This window comes from Falco cherrug, chromosome 5, assembly GCF_023634085.1.
Source record: "Falco cherrug isolate bFalChe1 chromosome 5, bFalChe1.pri, whole genome shotgun sequence".
NCBI lineage: Eukaryota > Metazoa > Chordata > Aves > Falconiformes > Falconidae > Falco > Falco cherrug.
Genome location: NC_073701.1, coordinates 44,000,634 through 44,025,203, shown reverse-complemented (window position 1 = coordinate 44,025,203; position 24,570 = coordinate 44,000,634). Strand labels below are relative to the sequence as shown.

General features: G+C 43.0%; 1 long non-coding RNA gene across 1 annotated transcript; it reads right to left on the bottom strand.

Moving 5' to 3' along the window:
• Positions 1 to 1,742: 1,742 nt before the first annotated feature.
• Positions 1,743 to 24,300, bottom strand: LOC129736248 (uncharacterized). Its single transcript, XR_008732572.1, has 4 exons — positions 18,390 to 24,300; positions 6,574 to 13,537; positions 5,308 to 5,430; positions 1,743 to 3,427 (listed from the first exon to the last, which is right to left on the bottom strand). It is a non-coding gene; the product is annotated as an uncharacterized LOC129736248 (long non-coding RNA).
• Positions 24,301 to 24,570: the final 270 nt, after the last annotated feature.

Genomic DNA, 24,570 nt, shown 5'->3' with positions numbered 1-24,570 from the left:
AAAATCCCTTTCTTACACAATGCCTATGCTACAGGCATCAAGAACCCACATTTTATCTCTTCATCTTCCTTTTTTTTTTTGTAAACAGCTCAATGAAACCACTAAAGCTGGCACGTGGTTTCAACTGCATAGCCACAGTATTGTGGTGCTGTGTAATACTTTCCCCATCCTCTCTCCCTACTCCAGATGTCACATTCCCTCACACTGACACATCCAAAATATGGTTGGATGCTCCTGGCAGAGACTAAGTTGGGCTACAGATAGGAAACAGTTGGGAACAGCTTTATACCGGGACAAAATTGCTGAATCCAAAGGGGTACCGAGGGCCTGCCTTACCAGCCTGTGTCAGTGTTCCTGGCAGGGGAAGTCATGGCTGATCCGTGAACTACGGTGCCCTTGAAAGGGCTCTCCTCACCTGGGGCTCTCTGAAAGATTTTGGAGTCCTCTGCTGTATCGTCTAGTTTGACTTGGTCATTTTTGGGCACTTGATTGGTCTTAATAAGATTTTTATTTTTGCATGTAATAAGGCTACTGTCAACACAACACAGTAGTACACCTTTCTTACAACTGCTACTTGCTTTCAGTTTTGGAGGGGAAATCTAATGATTCAGACTGGGTTATTCTGTTGAACTTCTAAAGATTGCCCTCTCCTACAGCCAGCCAGTAGGTCTTTGGGACCTGCCCTTGGGTGCCATTCCTGGGGACTGCAGTAAGGACACCCCAGCTCACAGGATGCACAGCACCCGTTGTCAAGCTGAAAACCAGTCAAGTTTACTAGAAAGAAAAAAATATAGATTTACAGGAAAAATTGCAAGAAATTTGGATAAAACTGGGGCCATGGAGTGATTAATGGAACCAGCTGAGGAGAAAGCATATAAATTTGATCATTTAACACCATATTTCATCTAAAGGTTCCGAGGGATTATCTGAATGTGAAACTCAGGCTTAAACTTGTGGGATGTGAGACCGTATGAAATTAAAACCAAAGAAAAAGGGATCATACATTTGGGACAGTATATGTTGTTTCAGTCCCTTATTGCATTTCCCCATGCTGAGAGGGCTTTCTCTCTGCGGCCGTGGTGTGGCAGCTGCCATTTCACTGCAGAGCACAGCAGGTGGTGAAGAGACAAACTCTGCTCTTCTCTGGGCTTTCTTCTTTCTGCCATTCACATGGCATGGGAGATAAAAGTGCCCGATGAAAGGAAAACATTTTTATCTATCATTTTGTTAAGCAAAATACCCACAGATTATAACTCACCTGTGTTGTTGGAAATGCAGATGAAGGACAAGAGATGATTTACTTTGGTGAAGTCCAAGGGGACAGTGACTCCCTGCAACAGGAAACCACCTTCTACAGAAAGAAGGTTGCAGGGTAACATCCAGGCTGGAGCTGGGACTACTGAGGGTCAGAAGGAGTGTTAAAGGAGGGAAGGGGAGGCAGGGGGCAAGGCAGGGCTGGATCTGGCAGAAACTGCTGCTTTCTGGGAGGTATCAGCTCCAGGTTTCTCCAGGTGGGAGAAGGGCAGGGTGGGACATGGGTCACCTGTGGGAGAGGCCCAGAGGCTGGTGCTTCTTCAGCGCACTGGGCAGCAGGACCTCCTTGGTGATCCCAGCTAGCTACCCAGTCCTCACCTGTGTGGAGGCAGCAGCTGCTAGCACTGAGCTTTGCTTCAGATACCAAAACTGCTTCAAATGACACCATGGGCGTTATGGCACATCAGTGCCACCTGTCCCACTTCAGATCATGGCCAGAGGACTGCTGCGTGCTCTCACATGGCCACTTCCCCAACTAAGGCTTTCTGTCACAACTGAGAACTACCAGAAGGGGGAAAATGCTCTTTTGTCTTTGGTACAAAAAGTTCAAGGCAAACATTATCACATTTATTCCCTCAAATAATAATATAAAGTAATAATTTCAGTGGAAAGCAGCTGCTGTTACCAGGAGTTTGTCACCTGAGTTGACATCAATCCAAAGCCTATTATTTTTGAGAGGAGAGACCATCTCACATGTTCTTGTTTACTGCTCATATTTATGATTAGACTGCTTAGAAAAAAAGAGACCTCTTCACTGCCCGTGACTTGGCTGTGCCACCCCTGTGGCATGTGCTGTGTATGTGCCCACCTGGGGGGTGCACAGCACTGCTGGCAGTGGGGCAGTTGTCCTCTGCAAAGATGAATGCTCTTCTTCTCCCCAGTGACAGCTGTGGTTGCTGAGGGGCCACTGTTTGCTTTAAAATCATGTGGTAAGGCTGGTGGTGGTGGCAGAAGGGAAGAGAAGGAGGGGAGGGATGGTTTGCCCAACAGAAGATAGTTACTGTTTAACTCTACAGATTCATCTGCCGCACACCTTCATATAGGAAGTCTGCAATCTTCCTGCAAATGCTGTTGCTGGGAAGAGAAGTCTGCTTAAACCATCGGCCTATTTCTGTCTTTCTGGCTGCAGAATGAGCATTTGTTATTCCCTTTTTGGAAGTCCTCCTTACCTGACCCCCGAGGAGAAACATTTGCCCCCTACCCTGCACCAGAACCTGTGACAGTACTTTTGCAGCCCCTTCCAAAATTTCTTTGGATGGAGCAGCACTTGGCCTGTGCTCAGGAATGGTTCAGCACTTTATAGACCTGTTGTTCTTTCACTAGAAAGGCTTTGTCCTATCAGAAGATAAAGATGTTACATGACCAACACTTCTGCCTGCAGACTGGAATTATAAATGGATGGCTCCGATGTTTTACTTGTGTCTGCCCACATCCACAAAGATTGTAAAAATTACCTCCCAGCCAGGAACTATTCAGACACCTATCTTAATGTTTAAACAGCTGTTTTGCTGTTGGTGTCCTTCCACATGGTTTATTCCAAGAAACTGTCTGCTTTCATTGTTGTGCAGGGTAGAAACCAAGCTGACTGTCAGCAGCCTGCTGGTAAAACATGAACTGGAGCGGTAACAACCAGTATCCTGGCATGATGCAATCCACAGAAATCACTCTGAGATGTTAACTTGGGGGTGGGCGGGGAGGGGAGTAGCAGATACACCTTTATGTTATTTAAAATATAGATGACTTTTAACTATTATTTTTTTTTAAACCTGATCTGATTTTCTCTTTTCTAAATCTTGAATTCCAGCCAAAGACATCCCCGAGCTGAGAAGGAACAAATAGCTTTTGCATAGAAGTCTAGGAGAGATGAAAATTTCAGGGTTTTTTTATTCATACAGCTACAGCCTCAGCAGAGGTCCCTGCTCTCCCCTCCTTCCTCCTTGGCTCCTGCCAAGTGTGCAGTTACAGGGAGCGATGCCAGGCTGACATGGTAGGTTTGATTCTGCTCTCATGGGCAGTGACGATGTCAGGACGAATGCTGTGAGGGCCTGAAAGTCTGCACCGCTCTGCAAATTGAAAGTGGATGGCTATGGCTGTAACTGGATTGCAGCTTTTCCTGAAAACCAAGAATGTGGAAAGCCATGAACACTGATGCTAATTTTCTGGGAAAGAGGGAGGAGGTTTATGTTTCTTTACCTGTATATGTGGGAAGAAAGTTCATTTGAAGTATATGAACATTGAACCAAATCTTTTTCCTTTCACTCATGAAGGTGCTCCTGCTGACACTGGAGGAACTGTTTGTTCCAGGGACCAAGTGGGAAGGAATTGCACCTACTGTTTCAGAGCACTCGTGTGCTTAGATTGGCTCACAGCAGAATTAGTGCAGGTGATGCTGTTATGCAAACAGCAGCGAGAAGTACTGCAGTCCAGCGCAGCTGTGAGGCTGTCTGCCCCTCGTCAGGTGATGATACAGAAATCAAATAGAATTCACATTTTCTCCTCTACTTTACATGAGAGAGAATGGCAATGATGTTTTGGTTTTCGCCCTTCTTTAAACACTGATTTGCCTTAATTCAACTTTACTCAGCTGTTTGATAGCTAGCTCATTTTTGATAAATATAATATTTTTATCTTGATCAAGCCAATTTTATATACTGATTGCTGGGCTTAAAATGCTACAGGTCTCTGCATGAATCACAAGGAGACAAAGGACATCTCAGATTTCATGGCTGTTTATGGTAGGGCTAATATCAAGTCCTTTTAGCCAGCAAAACATATTAGCTCAAAACTCAGAGGACTAGAAAAAATTACTTTGCCTGATTAGCTTTAAGCTGGCGTGTCTGAAAACATCAGACAAGAATCAGTCTGCTTTTAAAATTTGTTTCCAGTTATAGAAAATTACCTTCTTGATTCCTAGCACCATCACATCCTAGCTTAAAAGAACTGCACTTTTCCTCTCACACCCAAAAAGATGCCTCCACAGACTGATGTGTTGGATAACACTGCTGGAGACCCCTGCTGAAATCCTCCCGTCCATCTTAAGAGGGATGGGGCTTCAGAATGATCTCTTTGCCACCCTCAGATCCAGCCCTTTCTGCAGCAGACTGCCTCGATAGAGACAAGTTGTCCTTGGGGTAAAGAATATTCCTTCAACAGGCAATATTCTGGCATTGGAATGGTCCATGTTGTCCCAGAATACAGGACTGTTCAAATGGATTTGCAGATGAGGATATCCCAGGATATTCTGACAGAGTTTCTCTTCAACTTTACATGACACAAGCCAAAACATGTACTGGTAGCACAACAGAGAGATAATGAGTGGCCTTGTCTGAGCCCCCAGTAGAGGCAGAGCACAGATGTGCTAGCCCAGGCAGACCTATCAACCAGACTGGGAGACATCATCTCTCAGTGTCTCTTTTGTCCCTGCTGTCCTCAGGTGAGAAGATATAGTCCTCCAGGATGAGAGCTAGCAAGGCATCTCTGCCAGGCATAGAATACTGAGTACTGAAATGCAGAAGGTGCAGAGGCAGGGGGACATCCCTGCAAGCCTTCACTTAAATATCTTGGACTTGCTTGGGGTCCTGGTAGGGGAGGTAGGGGGCAAGTTGTTGTCAACTGTAGAGGGAGGTAGGAAATGATTCTAAGACTAAGGAAGTAAAAAATTTAAATTGTTAGGTGTTTCCTTTTGGGCCTATATAACCCAACAGCCTTGCTTTAAAGTGGGTAATCTTCTCTTCAGCCTGTGCAGCAATTTCAAACAGGTGACTTTAGCTCATACAGATTTCAGTAGACTGAATTCATATAAAGAGACAAGGACCAAGAATATTCCAGCAGTTTACACAAGTGTAGAACAAGCGTCCAGTCGTTTTTTACAGTGGCTATTCTGTGAATTTGTTTTTCATTCCCTTTGGAAAAAGTATCAATGAACAGGATTTTAGAACCAAGACATAAATACACTTCTCTCAGACTCTTTACAACTGATATTTTAATATTTACCTAGTCAGGATAACCAGGTCAATTGTTTTTGGCAGAAATCCATAAGCATCAGTTCCTCTGTCTGGTAAATGCTGGTTTTGTAGCAATCGGCGGGGCTGCTGTCTAGTCCACTTCCAAAACATCCTGGTAGAAAACAAGGAGCAGATTTAGCAAAACAACCAAGTCCACTTAGAGCAAAAACAAGCATCTGAGGCAGGTGATTTCCATACACATATGTAAGAGTCCAGTGAACTGGTAAAAATATCTGCAAAAAGCAATAAATAGCTCCAGTTTACAACAGGTGGCATTCCTTCCAATGCCATAGTTTAAAAGTGGGACCCATAGCATTTAGATTGACTGCAACCTTCACCACATAGGGAAATTTCATACTATGTCTTGCTTCGGTTTTGGCTTTATCCTTAATATTTATCTGTCAAACTTAGCTATAACATCCAATATCTAATTTGATTGAATATAACTGCTCTATATGTTGTGTGTGGTGACAGTTCTGATAAGTTATCAGTTGTGCAATGCCTAATGGAATAAATTCTCAATGAATTAATGTTAAATTTATAATCATTATATAGCTAGGAATAAAAAAATGAGACTAAGAACTTGCCAAGCTTAGAAGGATGCCTGCTTTAAATTTTAGTCCTGAAAGGTGAGCAGACCTCCTTTGATAATAAACTGCTGTACTTCAGACATTCAAGCAAATGCTTACAAAACTAGTTTTCTAAGACACTTCAGAAAAATTTTATCCTTGAAAACTGTTATCAGATTTTAGGCTATAAAAGTTTCAAAGGATGAAAAAGTCCATATTCCAAGGACTGTGAAAAGGGCTGGTTTGCCTTTTAATTTTAGGTAGAGTATCAAAATACGCTTGAGCTCTGTATTTGCATTAGTAATTAATAATCTAAATCATGCTTACATGATGCTGAACTTGAAACTGTCCATTACAACTCAGGAAAGGGATCTTAGAGCTGCTGTTGCCAAAATCAATATGCAGCTTAGCCAGACAAGCCTTCAAAATGCTAGGCATTATCAAGAAGGATACTGAGAACAGGACATGGGGCATGATTGTCTGCTATTTGAACCCTGATGTGCCCCAATCCTGAGTACAATGTGCAAACCTGGTCTCTGCATCTCAGGAAGGATTTAGTGAAACAAAGAATCATAGAATCATAGCATGGTTTGGGTTGGAAGGTTCCTTAGAGGTTGTCTAGTTCCAACACCCCTGCCATGGGCAGGGACTTCCACTAGACCAAGCTGCTCAAAGCCCCATCCTACCTGGTCTTGAACACTTCCAGGGATGGGGCATCCACAGCTTCTCTGGGCAACCTGTTCCAGTGAAAGTGAAGGTACAAAAAAAAGCAGTTACAACGATCAAGGGGAGGGAGCAGCTGCCTTAGGGGAAGTGACTGAAATATCTGGGACTGTTTCATTTAGAAAAGAGTAGGTTGAGTGTTGTAATAAAATGAAGGTGGTGTATACACTGAGTGTGGAACTGTGGGCCTGTGTTACTTGATTAAATTAGAAGAGGATCAGCTTAAAGTTAGTAGAAGGAAATATTTCTTTTTTCATTGGGGAGCAAACTTCTCAAATTTGCTGCAGATGTTATCAGCAGATTTGGAAAAGGGTAAGGCACGTTTGTGAATACTAGAGGCAATAGGCAAGGAGGAGCCCTCCAGCACCTCCAATAAGGGGAAAAGAGAGAAGAATGTGTCTTCCCTCACATATACTTACCAAATAACATCTTTTTTTTTCAACGTTTGAAAAAGACTACTGTGCAACATGGACCAGTGGGCTGACTCAGTAGGCACTTGTTACAGTTTTAGGCTGTTTGGCTGCTCTTTGTGCTGGAGAGGATTTTAGTGCTGGGTGTATGACCCTTATTTAAAAGGAGAGATCAAACAAGCTGCCAGCATGACAGGATGGGTTACTGAAATAGTTGCTGATACTTTTTCCTCCCAGAAAGGTGAATATTTCTGGAAATGCTGAGAAATTTTTACTAACAACAGATTTTCCCCCATTTTCTCACCATTGTTTTGAAACTATAAGGAGTGATATGTAAACCATCCAATGTAAGGAGAGAGATGTCACAATAACATACATCTCCATAAAATTCAGATAAAAGTGTAACTTGTGTATGTAGACATGTCCTTACGGAGTATTTTCCTTCCTGTTCTCTTTTCACATTTCATGTATCTGTCCCAGTTTTGGCAGGTTAATAACACTGTCTGCAAGTTCTTAACTTTCATTTGCCATCGTCTTGAAAAAAAACATCCAGCCTTATCCCCCTGAATCACAAAGCAGCTTTGTGAAAGGTTGTTGCCTATCCTTGGTATAAGATGAAGAGTGCAACATGGAGAGTGAAGTAGCCCAACCCATGGGTACTTGTTCAAATCTTCATTGCTCAAATATGTCTTGTGATTGCATTTCCAGACCTTTATCCTTGCACTGCACACTTGTCAGAATTCAAGAGACAATAACTCATTGTTTCTGGGAAAATAAATTCATGGTGTCCTCTTGTGTGAATCCTATAGGCAGCATGAGAGTTACTAGAGTGTGAATTGTTTGCTTACAGGCTTTTTTCATAGAGGAGGTGCATATGGCCTTTTCCATTTTTTCCCCTTGTGCACGCTGTACTGCTTACTAAATAGAGGTCGATCATCCTGGAATTTTCTCTCAGCTGCTCCATAAATAATAAATAATAAACAAAGCTGTGTGAAGCTAAGCATGAAGGATATTGGTGGTTTGCCATTAATCTTTCCAGCAGTAGCCAGATATCTCCCGCCAGTTCTGCCGTTTGCTAGGTAAATTTTATAGTTATCTTACTGGACACTGTGTGTGTGTTCGCATGTATATGAGGACCACTAAAGCGCATTTCAGGTGAGATGCTTGTGGGTTTGCTGACAGAGACCAGCTGAAGGCAACACAGTGAGCTACCAGTGCAGCTGACCCGGATTCTTAACATTTGCTATGTTTTTTTCAGACTTCTGCCAAAACCCCTAGATTTTGCAGCTTCCTATTTCCAGCCTGTTGCCAAGTACTATTCAACTTTCTCTCTCTCATCAGAAACCCAGAGCTATGTATCTGCATGCCATTACTCCCAGTTGCAAATATCTTTACATAGTCTATGGTTTACTGATGCAGAAGTTGTAGCCTATGGTCTATGTCTATGTTGTAAAGAAATATTTCAGAAATTACAGTCAAAACAGAACATTTCATTGAGCCAAAAGTGTCTGAAAAATAAAACCCATATTCATAAGGGCTGGACCTTCGTTTATGAAATTTCTCATAGTATTCACACCCCTAGTGGAAAATACCAGATGAGCTGCAAATTGAACTTAAGTAACAAACCACTACAGTGTTCTTCCTGTTTGGTTGGGGTTTTGGGTTTGGGGTTTTTTTTCATTGTTTTAGTTGCTTCTGACCCAGCCATTAGATCATTCTGGTTTTCATGTAATATGTTGACAAATTAGTAGAAATAGTTACGCTATCAGCAGCATGGGCATGTGGAGCCCTACTGGAGGCCCTAGGCAGACCCCGATGCCCCCTAATGTTACTGACGCTGTTCTTCAGGCTTCCTGAGGCAACTTTTGCCACAGCTGAGAAGGAGATAGTAACAGGACTCTAAGGTATGTCCATGGCAGAGCAGCTGTCAAAGTGTCATACTATGTGTTGTATATTTACAAGGTAGGTCTGTCAAGTGCTGGCACACTGAGGAGATAAATCTGAGATTCTTGGAGCGATACAACACAATGGCCTTGGAGAAAATATCTCTGGGTTGAAGCGGGGCAGCTGCTGCAGCCCTTTGCTTTCCAGGTGCAGGATGCTTTCCACAGGGATGTCCATGTCACCCAGAGGCAGTTAAGAATGCGATTGGTCTCTGCTGGTGTATGAATTAAACTCTTGTTTACTGTTTGGCCAAATCCTACCTTTGGACACGTCTTTGGACATGCGGTCTTAAACTGCAGTAGATCCAACAAATGCAGAAACTGGCCATCTGGGCACTGCAGGTGAGATTCATTACTGAGCCAAAGCTAACATAAATCTCAGACTTATGCCTTTCTTTGGGATTTCAGTGGGGCTCTGCAGAGCCAGCTCAAGGCTTCTTGGCAATGCTGGACAAAAATAATAATAATAAAAAAAAGCCTCCTGCCAGAAAGCAGAGCTAGAGGCAGAATGGACATGGGATGGAGACGTGTGGGTAGGCCTGTGGAAATCCAGCTTGCTGCTCTTGCTGCTGCCAGGAGGGCAGGGGGTGGCCATGTCTGTTTTGGACATCCTCCCTGTTTTCCTCCTTTGCTTTGCAAAGGGAGAAGACACAGATGGCTCCAGCACAGCTAAAGCTGCCAAGGAAGTTTTGTCACTGCCCGCAGGTAACACAAGACTGTTCACAGCAAGAGCTTGCTGGGGTGCTCCAGCTTTGAGATAGCCGTTCTCGCAATGGTGAATTTCATCCTGGCCATGCACAGGTGCTCATTCCACATCATCGTTGAAGGATTTTATAGTGCTGAGGTTTTTGTTTGCCTTTTCGAGCTTGGCTTCTGCCATTTCTGAGAAGTGTCCTTTCTTCTTTAGTGTTGCCATTGGTAGGATGACTCCTGACCACTACCTGTGTGGGTGCAAGCACTGGACCACGACCTGCAAGATCTACGCTCATGTCCTGCATCAAGGCACAGATTTTATGCATAACCTCAGGAAGTTACTTTAGCTCATCCAGGCATCACTTCCCCACTTGCATTTAGTTTTCTGGGTGAGCGAGATGGCTACAGTAACTCAACTTAGATGTGAATGTCTAACAGAAGTCACAATGAAGTTAAGGATATGGTTACTCAAATTATTAGCTGAAAAAAATGTTCTCAGTAATGACTGTGTAAAGTCTCAAGCTGTTCAACAGCAGAAGTCAGAGCGCAGCTTGGAGCTGCACAGCAGGCTTTGTGGGAGCACTGCTTGTTTCACTGGAAACTGTTACAGCTCCAGAATGTTTTTCCCCCAGCTTCTTTCCCTGTTAAACCCTAGAAGTTTGAACCAGTCACTGCAATGCAAGCTGCTAACAGTTTAGCAATAGTGTGTCTGTCCCTCCTTGCCAAGACCAATTAGGTTCAAAAGTTGCAAAGTTTTCCAAGAGAATTAATGCATCAGCACTGAGCAGTGGTTCACAAGAACTGCGCAAAGGCAGCTGAGGTTTTATTAATTGCAACGGAAAAGTAGTCAAGTGGCAGTGCAGTGGGAGAAGGCGGGCATTCAGGGCCATATGGCACTAGCAACAACTGGAAGAAACAGCTGGGGCAATGGGCCAGACTGGTGGTGTTATGACCCTGGGAGCCTGTTAGATAAGATGTTTGCAGCTTCCCAAGATACCCTGTCTCCCTCTCACTTTGTTTTCCTTTCCTCTCTGCCAGCTGGATCTGACCCTCCCTGCCTCTTCCCTGTACTCTCTGCACATGCTGCCTGTGAATCGGAGATGGCCTGTCCCTGCCGCAGCTGGTGACGGGGACGTTGCTGGCCCTCAGTCATGACACCCCAAGTGCATCCTTCTGTTAGTGCCTGCAACAAAGCACGTGCTGCACAGGTGGAGCAATATCAAGTGTATGTGGCCAGGGAAGAGATGAAGAGCTGTACAGGCATGGGGCTTTGGGTGGAAGCCACCTTCCTAGCTCAGAAAGCCCTGCTTTTTTCTCCAGCTTTGGATCCTGGTGCTGTTTGTGTGGATGCAGGGCAAACCCTGCTCACCACCACCATTGGCTAGTCAATCTCTGGCCTCGCTGGAGAGAAGATGAGGCCCGTCTTACTCAAGTTATTGTGTCTACATATAAACCTTGAACAGTTTGGACCATGGTGGTTTTTCTGAGCTGTGTCTATGGGAAGAGCCAGAGGAGGCTTGTCTGGGGGCAAATATGCAGTCCTCAAGATATGAAGCAACCTGTTGCTTGCTGAAGTAAAAATTTTTGTTGGAGGGAAGGAGTGAGGATTCATAGCTAACAGACTATTTCTAATGACATCTCAATTTTGAGGAATGCTTTTCTTTAATGGATTTCAAATCACTCCACAAATAAGTTTGTGAAAATTCCATGTAGGGAGATTTGCCCTAGCTCTATGAACAAGGAGAGACAAGAACAGGCTCTTCTGCAACTTATTGCATGTGCCACCCCACTGGCGCATCAGTGGGAAAATTCACTATTTAGGCATTCAGGACTGAAAAGCCTCCTAGAAAGAGTACAGATTTTCTTCACATTTTCAAAAATATCTGATTATTTGGTATATCACAGCTCTGGCTAAATCCAATGTGAGCAATGGTTAAGAGGCCTGACTTTCCGATAGTCCTCATATTCATTCTTTGAAAAATTTTGGTTTGTTGTCAGATATGCAAAAGGAGAGGTACTCAGATGCAGCTATCGCATGCAAAAATTTGGGCCAAGTCAGACATTTAGAAAATTACTAAAAGAGAATTCAGGTTTAAAAAATGTGGAAAAGAGTCCTTTTTCACTAGTGCTTTGAAAGCATCCTCAGGCTGGACAAGGCATTGCTGGCAAAACATCATCTGTAAAACAGCAAGAGCAAGTCAGATAATATTCTATCGCTCTTTTTATGAGAGGTATGATGAGTAACTAGAAGCAAAAGGAACTGCAGAATTATGTCTTTATGGCATGAGAAGTGTTGCCCAAAGGAAATAAAAACTGCACAGAATTGCAAATGTTAATCCCCACCTTAGATACTGCAAAAAGACCCTTGAGTTTCCCTTTGGCGGAGCTTCAATTTCCAGAGGAGTATTTGTGTGTGCAGCGGTGCCGTGGTAGATGCATCTGGGTCTGTGCTCTGCCTGTACCTGCTCAGCAGGAATGTAAACGTGGCAGAGACATTGTTGCTTTCAGCTACTTGATCTCTTCAAATCAGCCAAGGAGAAATGATACAAGTATTTCTTCTGTCTCTACTCTGTGTGTGCATGGTTTTTGGCAGAGAAAGGAAATTGTGCTTTTTGCAGGTGAGCTCAAGAACAGAGAATAAACCCCTTGTGACTCAGAGAAATGAGAAGTAACATAAAGCAAAGGTTAAATCTGCAAAAGTGCCATTCATTTGCTATTCAGCAAATGAAGCGGGGGCAATCCTTGAGTAAAAACATCTAAGGCAGATAACGTGACTGAAGTCATGTATGTTGGCTTTTATTTGTCTTGCCTGGTTAAAACTCTCATGCTATCCATGTTGCACAAGAATTGATATGGAAAGGTCAGATTCATGACCTTTTAGATGAGATTAGGTGAGAAGAGAGCAACACTGGGGCATTTCAGCATGTTGCAAATGCCTATCTGAACACAAACTGCAGAGAATTCATGGAGAGCCCATCTCCTCAAGCCCATTAATGTTTGCTTGAGGCTGCTATGGTTGCTGTTGTTTCTTGTTTGAACTGTGTGCTAATGTTCAAAGGAAGGCTGTGAGTGAGGACACCTATGGCCCATTTCTAGTTTTGGTTACTGTCTAATTTTGAAAAACTTCAGTTTTTCTTGTGTCTGACCCTCATTTTCTCAGTAATTACAGACATGTCACTGTATATGTACATACATATACATGTGTGTGGCCATAACAGGACTTACTCTATGCAAAGAACCTTTATATTTCTAGAAGAGCTAGAAAAGCACCAGGTGTTTTACCTCTTTGAAGACAGGGGTAGTGCAGGAAATACAGCTGCCAGTTGCTGTTTCACAGCTGTGGAATTCTCCACCATGTCAGTGCTATAGTAGTAATTAAAATGGCAGATAAACAGCATCCATGTTTGCTTTCCAAGCCTAGCAATGAGTAAATTCTGTACTGACCATGTTAGAAGTACATGATCTGTGCTGACCCTTGCGTGCGCCACTATACCTGCTTCTTGAGAATGCATTGTACTTAATTATTGTTATTATTTGGAGCAAGGGGTTTGATTAATGCATGATCAGTAAGAAAAATCACATGTACTTCTGTGGGCATAGAACCATATTCCTATTCCTGCAAAATGACAATAACTTTGTTTCCTCACAGTGGGAATCCTGCCATGTATTTAATTAAAGGCAGGATTAAGCCCTGCACAAGGTCAAACTAGGAAGCTCAGGAGTAAAATTCAGCACACATTTAAGCATTTGCAGGTATGAGGTCCAAGTTCTCAATGCGCTACTGCAATACCTTGTTTTTGAGGGGACTGGGGAGGAGGAGAAAGCACGTGCAGCTTTGTTTCTTCAGTGCTGCCACATGACAAGAAGTGGCTTAGTTCACCCTGTCAGGTGGAGAACAGTTGGTGTAAGTTATACAGCAGAACAGCTGATTCCATGAAATGCATCTCAGAATTAGTTAAACCACCCAAGAGCAAGCACAGCCTGTGGTTTAATGACAGCTGAGTGAAGGTTCACATTGTACTAATAACATCCTGTATCTCTGTGGCAGCGATGTGGTGTATGCACACGTTCTTCTCTGCAGCCAATAACTTCTTGTTAGATTTTCACACTGGCTGATTTGGCTGTTATTTAACAAGTATGTTTTCCTGTTCCTGCCACGGGTTTATTTTTGTTGCTGTTGTTGCAGTGGTAAAATCGTTTCTGATATTCTCAGAAATTCTTCATAGTGATGCTAATGTTTTGCTTGATGTTTTGCTGAAATTTTTGCTGGGATTTTTTAAATGTCACATCTGTTCTCAAAATGCATTTACTTAATTGGTGCACAGTGCTGGAGTGGATTCAGTACCTACACACATATTAACTGGGTACAAAGCTGCTTGGGTTGTCAGAACATGCTTGAAAAAGAAATGTGAGCTCAGCTTCCTATACCAGAAAGGTGACAAGCTCTGATGATGCAATAGGTAGCACAGCAGGGGCAAATCAAAGACACAGGCCCTGCTGGGTGGTGCAAAACATGAGCAGAAGCCAAGGAAGCCTTCTTTTCTGTGGAAAAAAGTACTATTTTTAAAGACCCTTCAATCTGAATAAGAACAAAATCAGTAATATTGACATCTCTCATAATATGTCTGATCTCGTGTCATGCCCATTAGATTTCTTATACACAGGTAAACACCTTCTTGTATTATATATCTTATATATAACATACAAATAATGAAACCCAGCTTTTCAGCAAACCTTTTTATCATAGATATCAATGTACTTAATCATATATCATTCCCATTTCATAGGTTGGGGAACAGAGAAACAGAAATAAAATGGCTTGTCATATAGGCCAGAAATGCAGTGGCAAAACCCTGAATAGAATTTGAATTTCATTTGCTGTAACCCAATGGTCTATTTGCTAGGAGTTGTTGCCTCCATATTTTACAGTGTGAAAATACAAAAATACGGAACAATGGTATTAAAATACCAGAAATGACTGAAAGAAAGGCAACAGATAAATGTAGAAAAAAAATTGGGAAATAAAATGTTTTCTGAAAGAAAAACAAAATTATATATTCAAGTGTGACTGTCACATTCCATACTGCTTGTTTTTCCTAAAACAATCTCTGATTTACATTCCTACATGTATTTCCAGTAATGACAGATTTGCATTTTTTCTAATGAAAAACAAAAACCCTGAATTTTTTTGACCAACTTTATTTGTTCTAGAGGAGGGAAATAAAAGCTTGCAAATCTAGCAGGACTCCTGAAAGGTCAATTTAGGGTTTTTTTCCTATTCATTCTTTCATTTAGTGCACTCCACAAATATGCTGTAGGCTCAATTTATAGTAAGAACACTTCTTATCTGAGAAATTGTAACTGATGCAATATGATTTAAAAGTCTCCTCCCATCATGCAGAAATTAAAATTCTCTCCCCAGGGACATTCCCTAAAACATAAAGCAGAGAGCCTTCTTCCTCATTTAAAACATTTCGTTGTGTGAAAAATGACAATGAGCCATAAAATCTGGAGGGAAATGATTACTGAACACTAACATATGCTTAATGATTTCAATACCAGACAGCGTGGAGGCTGTCAATTGTACTTCAAGCTAGGGAAATTAGTTTCTTGATCTTGTCCGGATGGAGGGCAATTTAAAGAGATGTTGCTAACAGAGCAGTAAGGCCCTGAGAGCCTGTTTTCAAAACAGCAATTGAAGACCAGCAGCCAACAATGTGATGGTGCCAGTTTGTTTTCTTTGCAAATGCATGTCTTACTGCCCCTTCACTACTCTGGCATGCTCTTTTCTTAAAACTGATGAAAATAATTGTCTCCAACATTATTATTATGTACAAAAATGGCATGAAAAGAAGATAAAGGTTGCCTACTCAGGCACTCAGAAGTTAGAAAATAATGGGATTACTGTTGCCTTGACAACATTTCTCTCTCTTTCCCCTGCCCCCAGTTTCATTTCTGGAAATGGCTAAACTCTATGAAATAATTAAATAAAAGATTCAGCCATGGGGAGATACCTGGCATGGAAGACTTCCTCCTGCCCTCCCCAAGAGACTGACAGAATTGTGAACAGCTGAAAAATGGTTTTATGATGAGAAGAATCAGGTAATGCCATGTACCTTGATGGTACTAGTAGCTCCATCTTCGCTTTCTCTTTTAATCTAATTTATGCTACACACTCCCCTGACAGCCACATTTGGTGTGCACCACTTTGTGTTGCAAGAGGCAAGACCATGTAAGCAGCAGCAGCACAAGGGGCTGTTTCTTTCAGCCACCCAAGGCTATCCACCCCAGAAAAGTGAAGACTAGGTGGGATTGAAGCGGGCTGCAATGATGCTGAAGGCAGAACTTTGGTGCTTTTAGCACTGTGTGTCATGCTTGGGTGACCCACATTCAACCCAGATTGATGCACCTGGCAAATGGAAAGAGTTCTGTCTCTCTGGAGAGCATCGGAGGGTCTGCAGAGGCTCTGAGCTGGCAGCCTTTGAGGGTAGGCAACAGTGCCCAGTGACACCAGTGCATCATCTCTAGCTGAGCTCTGAATGAGGTCAGGCAAGAGACCGATCAACAGCCCTGTCTTGTCAACACTGTCATCATTAGAGCTGTTATCACCCAGCAAATGGAAATGTGAAGGAATGCGTATGCCTGCCCTCACCAAAGCAAATGTGAACAGGAGCTGTGGCACTGACTGTTTGCTCATACCGCTTACATTCCCCTGCAAAGGTCAGTGTTTGGTTTTTACCAAAGGGACTTTGTGGCTGATTATAAAACATCATGTCATGGTTCATTTTTCAAACTGGTTGAATTTATTATGAGGTTTCTTTCAAAGAAGGGACAGAACATTTCAGCACACACTGGCATGGCTGAAACATTAACAAATCACTGACCTGGTGCAAAGCCCAGAAATACTGTAATGCTCCTTTCTCATGCAACCTGTCTGAGCTAACAGGGCACCCAAGAACGTCAGGTAAAGTAACATGCATAGGGGTTGGGAGTGGACCCAGGTGACCACCACGGTCTGTGACAAGTCATCTGACACCACTGTGAGGGGAGAAAGCACTGTGCTTTATTCAAAAGCTGAGTACTCCGGGGGAAAAATAAGAATCACTAAATTTGCATTTAATGACATGTATTTTAAAACCAAAACAATTACAGCTGCATTAATTTTTCTTCCTTTTCTTTTGCTTGGAGCACAGTCAGCCCTGGCTTGTTGCTTAGGATTCCCACTGAATGCCTTTCTGACTCAAATCAGAGCCCCCCTGGCAGCCCCTCCGTTTGTCTCCATGCACAACCAGCACTGTCGGTGGCATTTCATCGGCACAGAGACCAGTCGATCAGGCCCATCAAGTCCTGCTCTGCAACCTGTACTCACCTAAGGGGTACCAATAATTGGCCTCACAGGTCCTAACTGGTGTGTTTGTGAGAATTATCTGAAGTCACAAGTCACCCATGGCTGACTCATATAAGGTGACTGTGTGGCTCATTCCTGTATTGGGAGTGCTGGGTGATATGGTTGTTCGTGACCTCACACAGAGGACTATGGTCTGCTGGTTCAAAAGCATCTGCTTCAATCAGATATTTTGTTAATTTGCCAACCTCAATATTATATAAGAGGTGTTTAATTTCAGGGGAGAAAACCTAAGGGCATTTGATATGTCTTGTTTCTGCAGCTCTGAAACAATTCCTTCTTGTTAGGTAACACCTGGTGTTTTTCTCAACACTAAGCAGTACTTTAAGTTTTAAAGTCTGAAATCCTTGGATAGGTTATGCATGGATGCAAGACAGTAAAACACCGTATATCCCATCAGTCACTATCTGCCCTCAGTCCCTGCCCCTCTCATGCACTCATCTCAAAAGAAGACAGTATTCTGCTTTCTAAGCAAAGCATTAAAGAGTGTTCTTCTCTGTTTAAAATACCTTATTTATAACTATAGAAGTGTTAGAAAATGTGTGGTATGTTAAGGTCAGGCAGCCGGTTGTATAATGCAAGGGAGCAACCTCAACAGAGCAGTCCAGATGTACACCAGATAAAGATCTGACCTATGTATTGGTAGTTAATAAATATGGAATATTAGGCATTTGTCTAGGAACACCAGACTACTAACAGCTGTTCAAACTCCCCCAAATGCATACATGTGATGTCCTGCATTTTATAACAGAGAGAAGGATGGTTGCTCTATAGGTCCTGGTGGCTAAAGCCCAATTCCTTCCACAAAGGAGAATGATCTGGAGTTGAATTATCTCTGATGTTGGTATTCCATATTCCTTTCAACACAGTGGCAGTTTTGAAAGCATAATGTGGTTTGGTCTTGCATTACAATAATTTTGGCAGTAGAGTGGCATGTGAAAAAGCTAAATCGTGCCAGAAATTTGAAATGAAAATCCATTTGCTTAGGACATATAGCCTGGGAAATGCTCTCTCAGTTGTATTTCACATCAATGAAAGCCTGTCTTGATTTGATTTGTGTGTAGCGAACCTTCACCAGAGAGATTACAGGAAGTCTTGCTGCAGAATTGAGGCTGAGACATAGGTGGTAGATCTATAAATGTGGATAAGCATTTTCAATCAAAATAATATTGGAAAAATAGCTGGTTTTGCTGAAATTATTTTCCTCAGCCATGACTTCTGTCAGGGAGGACAATACTGTAGCATTAAAGGGCGCCTAGCAGCACTGAATGCCACCACAAAGCAAAACACTGTTTATACTGAAGGGGAAAAATAAATAATTTACTGACCTGGTTAAAATCTGGGCAGGAAACTAGGTGTCACATCCTGCTCTTCTGAAATAAAACCGATAAGAGCTGTGATGAGCAGACAGAGTAAACAGGCCTTGGCTTTATGTCTCACCCAGGTGCCGACACCTCGTGCGGTGCGGTCAGCCCTGGCTCGCAGCACAGTGCAACCCTTCCTCCAGCCCTGGCTGAGGGTGAGGATGCGCTCTGAGTCACCCCACTCCTCCCTGCAGGACTCCTGCCTCCTGGGGGGAACAGGCTGGCAGGAGGGAGATGTCCACCCTTCAACAAACACCATTCTTTCTTCTTCTGGACAACTTTCTCTTCCACATCCCACTCATCTTCTTTTCTCTCTTCTGTTTCTTTCCCACTTCGAGGTTTTGTGATCCCTTTTTCATGGCTAGCCTACCCCACCTTTCCCCGTGATTCTCCAGCTGAGGCTCAACATTTGTGCTGGCAGAGGACCTGCTGGGTGGGGGGGAAGGTACCAGATGGGTGATGCTGCTGCCCTGTAGGACCATTGCTCAGAGAGGCCCCTGTTTTGCTGCTCTTCTGACTGAACCCATGCCTGAGACTCCCTGCCTGGAAGAGCCCAAGCCTGGTTACTTTACACAGCTGAAATCATTGAGGTGCACTTTTCAGTACTGAAGTGATCTGGGAATAATTACCCACCTGTTGTTAAGTCTAGTGGCAATTCTGCTTCACAGTCTGTTATCATTTGTATCCCAGTTCATAACTGAACAGGTGACTCTGGCTGGTCTTTGAACTCCTGGCTCTTTGTTACCATCTCCCATCTAAGAGGTGGTTACCTGCGTATAATCACTCTTAATGTGTCTGAGAGCAAAGCCACACAAACATAAATTGTGGCTGAAGGCTTGCTTGTTTGACTTTGTCCTCACAGTGGCAAGGAGTATTTGTATAGTCAGTCATGCCTGCCAGCTGGGAGGAAGTAAACACCCTCTGGGAAACGGGAGCAGATTTTAAGCCTCTTTTCCAGTGCCGTGGCCATGTGGCTGCTCCATATCCACATCTGCAGGGTCAGTGAGGCTAGATCAGATAACCACCATCTGCAGCACTTTGCACAGAGAGTGGAGAGCTCTGTAGGCACCATTGCCTACAGCAGGGAGATGTTTGGGGAGGGTGCTCCTTCCTGCATCCCCAACCCATGGCCATGGGCATGTCGTGGGGCTCCCACCACCATTTGGAGCTCAGGCTGGGCCAGGAGTGCTGCCTTTGTGCTGCCCAGGGGCGGCTGGGTGGCCCCCGCTCACTCCTGGGTGAGACAAGGGCTGTTGTGGAGCTGGTAGCCCCATGGCTGGCAGAGGCTCCCTGTCTCAGCGTGATCCCAAGCAGTGTGGCAAGGGAAGGTCTCTGCCCTGGCACTGCTTTTCTCCATGGTGCTGTGTCACATGAGTCGGACAGGCACCTCCCATCTCTTGCAGGCAAAGCTCCAAGCTGAGAAACATCCTGTCCTGGTGGTGGTTGGCAGTTTCCCTCCCTGATCTGTCAGCCAGCCAGAGATACACTTCCCTTGGGAAGGCAGGTAGGATCAGCAGGTAGGATTACCCAGCAGGTGTGGTCACACACAACGGAGTCTAAATCCAGATATAAAAAGCAAGTGTGCATTTGGCATAGTTATCCGCAATCCTAAAGAAAGCTGGAATAGTGTGAGCCATTAATTTAGTTGGAGGGTGAGCCTCTTGAAAGTTACTTCAAGAATTTCTTTTTGTACAGTTACAATAAAAACCTGCTTTCCATATGCACACTCTGGTTTTGCTGCAGTGTGCAGTGTGTCTTACTTCCATTTTGTCTTTTACTGTCAGGAGCCTTCAAGCGCCTGATTCTACTCTGACATCTGATTTCTCAAAAAAAAGTATGTATGTAAACATCTCAGCTGCATCTGAGGAGCAATCCCACCTCATCTGTCAACAAAAAGAAATTGCGATAACCTGCAAGAAAGTAAAGACATTTGTTAAGTGCAAACGGCAATTCTCAGATAAATTTGAACAGCTTACTTTTGTCACAAGAACCAAAGATCTGAAACCCATCAAAGCCCATTAGGTGTTTTTTTACTTCAGAGAACTTTGAATTTGCTCTGCAACTAGCACCATTAGCCCATGTGGCCCAAGCACCTCTTCTGTCTGCATGCATTCAGTGATCTACATTCCTCTGAAGATGCAAGTTTAGCTTTGCTCTTATTTATTCCTGAGTGAAGGGGAGATCACCATGTATTTATTTTTAGATGTAGTACACCTACATTAATATAGAATGTACCTTTTGTTTCCCAGACACATATAGAAGAGGAAGTAGAGCACTCTGCCAAACACACTGAAGTTTCTTGCCATTTATCAGCAATGATAGAGAGAAGAAATCATCCATTTTATGTTTTGTTGTGTTTGTTTATCATCTGATTTAGTACTTGTCTGTCATGCCTAATTAAAATAATTCTGGTTCTAGGTCACAAAATCTATGAATAAAAGATGTTCACGTACAGCATCTAGGCCGGGTGTCAACTCAGTGCAGATATCCACACAACAAAATACTTCTGATTTTAATTACTGTGTGAATGGATATGCCGATTACATGAAAAATCAATAACATATTAATCAGATAAAGCAAGACAGCAGGTGGCCGAAGATATCAACAAAGATATCAACACAGACATCTCTCTGCAAACAGAAGGGGTATGCTCATGGTATCACTAGATGTACTGTGTCACTGAAACAGCCCAAGTCACCAAAGCGTCGCCATGCAAAGCTGTTTAATTGTTAAGCAAGAATAGGTACATTTTCTACTTAACCCACTTAGGGACCGACTGCTCCTGCTTCCCTTCTGGAAACACGCTTTCCATGCAGGTCAGTGGTATTTTTTTTCTGCCTGAGGTGGGCAAGACTGAAGTCACTGAGGGTAATGTATTAAGAAAACCCTAAACAAAACAGAACGTATGCCCCTTCTCACTGAAATATAATGTGTTAAAAAAGGCTCTCAACTTCTTTTTCTGTGTTTGTTTCACTTTGGGAATATCAGAAATAACAAGAGAGTGCATGCTCTTGTACTCTTTCTCAGCCCTTCTGGGTGTGCTTGTTGCTTAACTGTTTCCAAAATCCATCTGTGGTTACAGAAACAAATACCAACACTGTACCTGGCCTAGCCAAATAAAATGTGTAGTTTCTTACTTCACAGGCAGACGCAGAACACGTGGTCTCAACTTCTTAGTTACCGTAGGCATTAGGGTGAGCGACAAGCCAGATATTCATCAGTACCCTGCAGCCCAGGGCTGGTTTCTGCTCAGAGGCCAGGTTGCTCAGCACAAGGAGGACCTTTTGGTGCCCTTTTGGCACCCTGGGTACAGGCTTTCATGCTTGCTGAGCTACTGGCTTGGAAATATCTCCCTGGTAATTTTTTGAGGCTTGGTCCCTTTCCTGTGCTGTGTTTTGCAGAAGAGTAGGTCCGGCGTGAGAGGGGCTTTGTTCTTCTCATGTGAGCTGAGCTCCCCTCCCATTTCCCCTTGCAGATCCCTTTGCAGGATATGTTTTTATTGCACCCTCACTCTCCTCAGTTCAAGCAGAGTTATTCATTTCCTGACTGTATGTGACCAGATGCATGGCTGTTGTCAGTGGTGTAAATCCTCAGCCTTCAGCTGAACTCAAAATCAGCCTGTGGTGTTTGATGTGCCGTGTTAATGGGACATGGCTGTTTTGAGATCTCTGACTTTCACAGAACCAAACACTTCATCTGCGTCTTTAGGAAATAACAATAACTCATTAAGACCCCGACCCCAACCCTGTGTTTCTCTTTAAATACAGATGTTATTCAATGTGGAGCTCTGGACTGGTTCTGACAATACGTTTTTTTGTTTCTTCTCTGTACAAAATTGAATAGTGTATCTTCCAGAGTCTCCTTTCACTCAAGCAGCAAAGGTTGCTCTGATGTCAGCTGCAGGGGTGAGATGTAATATGGATGGCTGTGAAATCCCCTTTGACAGTTACAACCAAAGTGAAAATTTCCTTCCAAACCAAAAAATCTTTCCTCACATATAGGCTTCTACTGTTTTGTAATTGTAATTGCTAAATCTGAGCACTTCAAACAGATACTGGACTTTTGAGAGACACAAATACTTCCCTGGAATCTTTTAAAATTCAGAGTATAAAAGACGTATCCCTGGGAGGGTGCAACCAAGAGAGACGATAGAAACAGAGTTGCCCCACCAAAGGCCAATGAAATCCAAAATAAGAGAGAGACTGTGGTGGTAATCTGTCAGGGTCCCCTGTTTCCACTGGTGTCTGGGGGAACTGCAGGGTGCGCTTATGAGGAAGCGGAGAGAATGGAGGAAAAGCACCATTCCTGGAGGGGAAGACCTCTCAGGGAACCTGGCAGGCATTGTGTTCCCATTAGACCTCACCCCTGTGATATGTGACAAGAAAAGATATAGGATGCAGAAGGGAACATGCTGATAATAAGGGGAGTTTTCAGAAAATGTTGGGAATAGTTACTGTCACTTGCTTTTTGTGGCCTGAAATCTCATTCTGTTTAAGGCTAGCGGCAGAGGACAATTAAGGCTAAGATTCAAGACCCAGCCAGTTAAGAAGTGGTGGTCCCAGAAGTTGCATCCTGGCTATCCAAGGGGCAACGCCAGGGGCTGAAGGAGCAGCTGGATGACGGGGAGTATGTCAGTGCATTGCAGGAACCTGGACAAGTAATTTAGAATACACGCCTATTTTTAAGCAGCTACAGTTCACTGAGATGAATCTGACTCTTTCTGTCAGTGGCTGATATTTCACTTTACTGAATTTGGGGTCCAAACACATTTTGCCTAGGGAACCCAAGCCCCCTTTGAATTAAGTGAGATTATAGGTGGCAAAGACAAGAGGCTGGTGATCTTTCCAGGCTTTGGCTTAAAGTGCTGGGACATCTAGGTAATTAACTGCATCTATTTTAGCACAAAACCTTAGATGTTTTCATCCTTCTTAAGCAGTCCCTACAGAATTAGTTTTTCTGGAAGATGAAACCCTATTGGAGTGTGTAAACAGGCCACATTTAGCTGAATTCAAAGCCCAGCTACAGTTTCAATTTCTTTAAATTATGCAAGGCTATAAATGATGAGTACATCAGTAAGCTAGACCAGAGGCTGATTCATTCATGTATTGATTCATGCATGGTTTATCTTCATGCCTTGCAGAAAAAAAACAATTAAAATGTTTACACTAAGCTATAGAACTTGAAAGTTTTGGTTGAGGGGGAAGAGCGATTCTCTGCTTGAAGAGTGGCAGATGAAGCTATACTTTGTATATTAACCCTCTTCTAGTTTGCATCACTTTAAATGCTTCTTAGCTGTGTGTGACAAAGTGGAAAACATAATTAGCTTGAAATACAGAGGAAATTCACTAGATATTTTATTACTTTAATGCTGTGTATTTTTTCAATGCCCTTTTTTCTCACTGCCTCAAAAAGCAAAAATAGAAAAAGCTGTTCATATTTTTAAACATGTGTGACAACAGAAATAATAGCAAAACCTCACTCCCATGGTCTGGTAGTGTGACTAAGCACCTTTGGTAAAATTTCCCATTAAAGGTTGTAGATGGACTAGTGGGAAAATCAAGGAAAGAGGACGTTCAAGTTTCCTAAAACCAAGAAACAAAAGAAAGAAGAAAGAAAACATATCCATCCCTTGCAATCATCAGCCAATCAGGATGCAGGAATGACATACAATTTTCTTCAGTGCGTGGGCGAGTAAACCAGAATTCTGCACTCCCATTGTCTTTGATGACAAAATGTAGCTATAGGATGGGTACATGTCTGGGTTTTTTTTATCGATAGAAGCTTTCAAGAAACAAAATATCACATGAACAGACTGTACATACAGGCAGTTTCTGGAATCATGAAACGTTTATCTGTAAGCTTGAATACAAATAAATCCGACTTACATAAAAGCAAACCACGTAATGGATCTGCTTCTGATTTTTTCACCTTCTATTTTAATTAGCTAATGCAGACACTGAGCAAGCAGTATGATGGTTGTTGTTAAGGCTGCTTTAGTCATCTGCCATTTTTGCACTTCTTTGATTGGCTACTGCTAAGGGAAAGGAAAGCTCTATAGTTGTTGCACATAAGAAAAATAACTCCAACACAGTGCTGCGGAAAGCTGTGCTTTTATCTAGCTTCATCTTTGCCACCCCCATGTCAT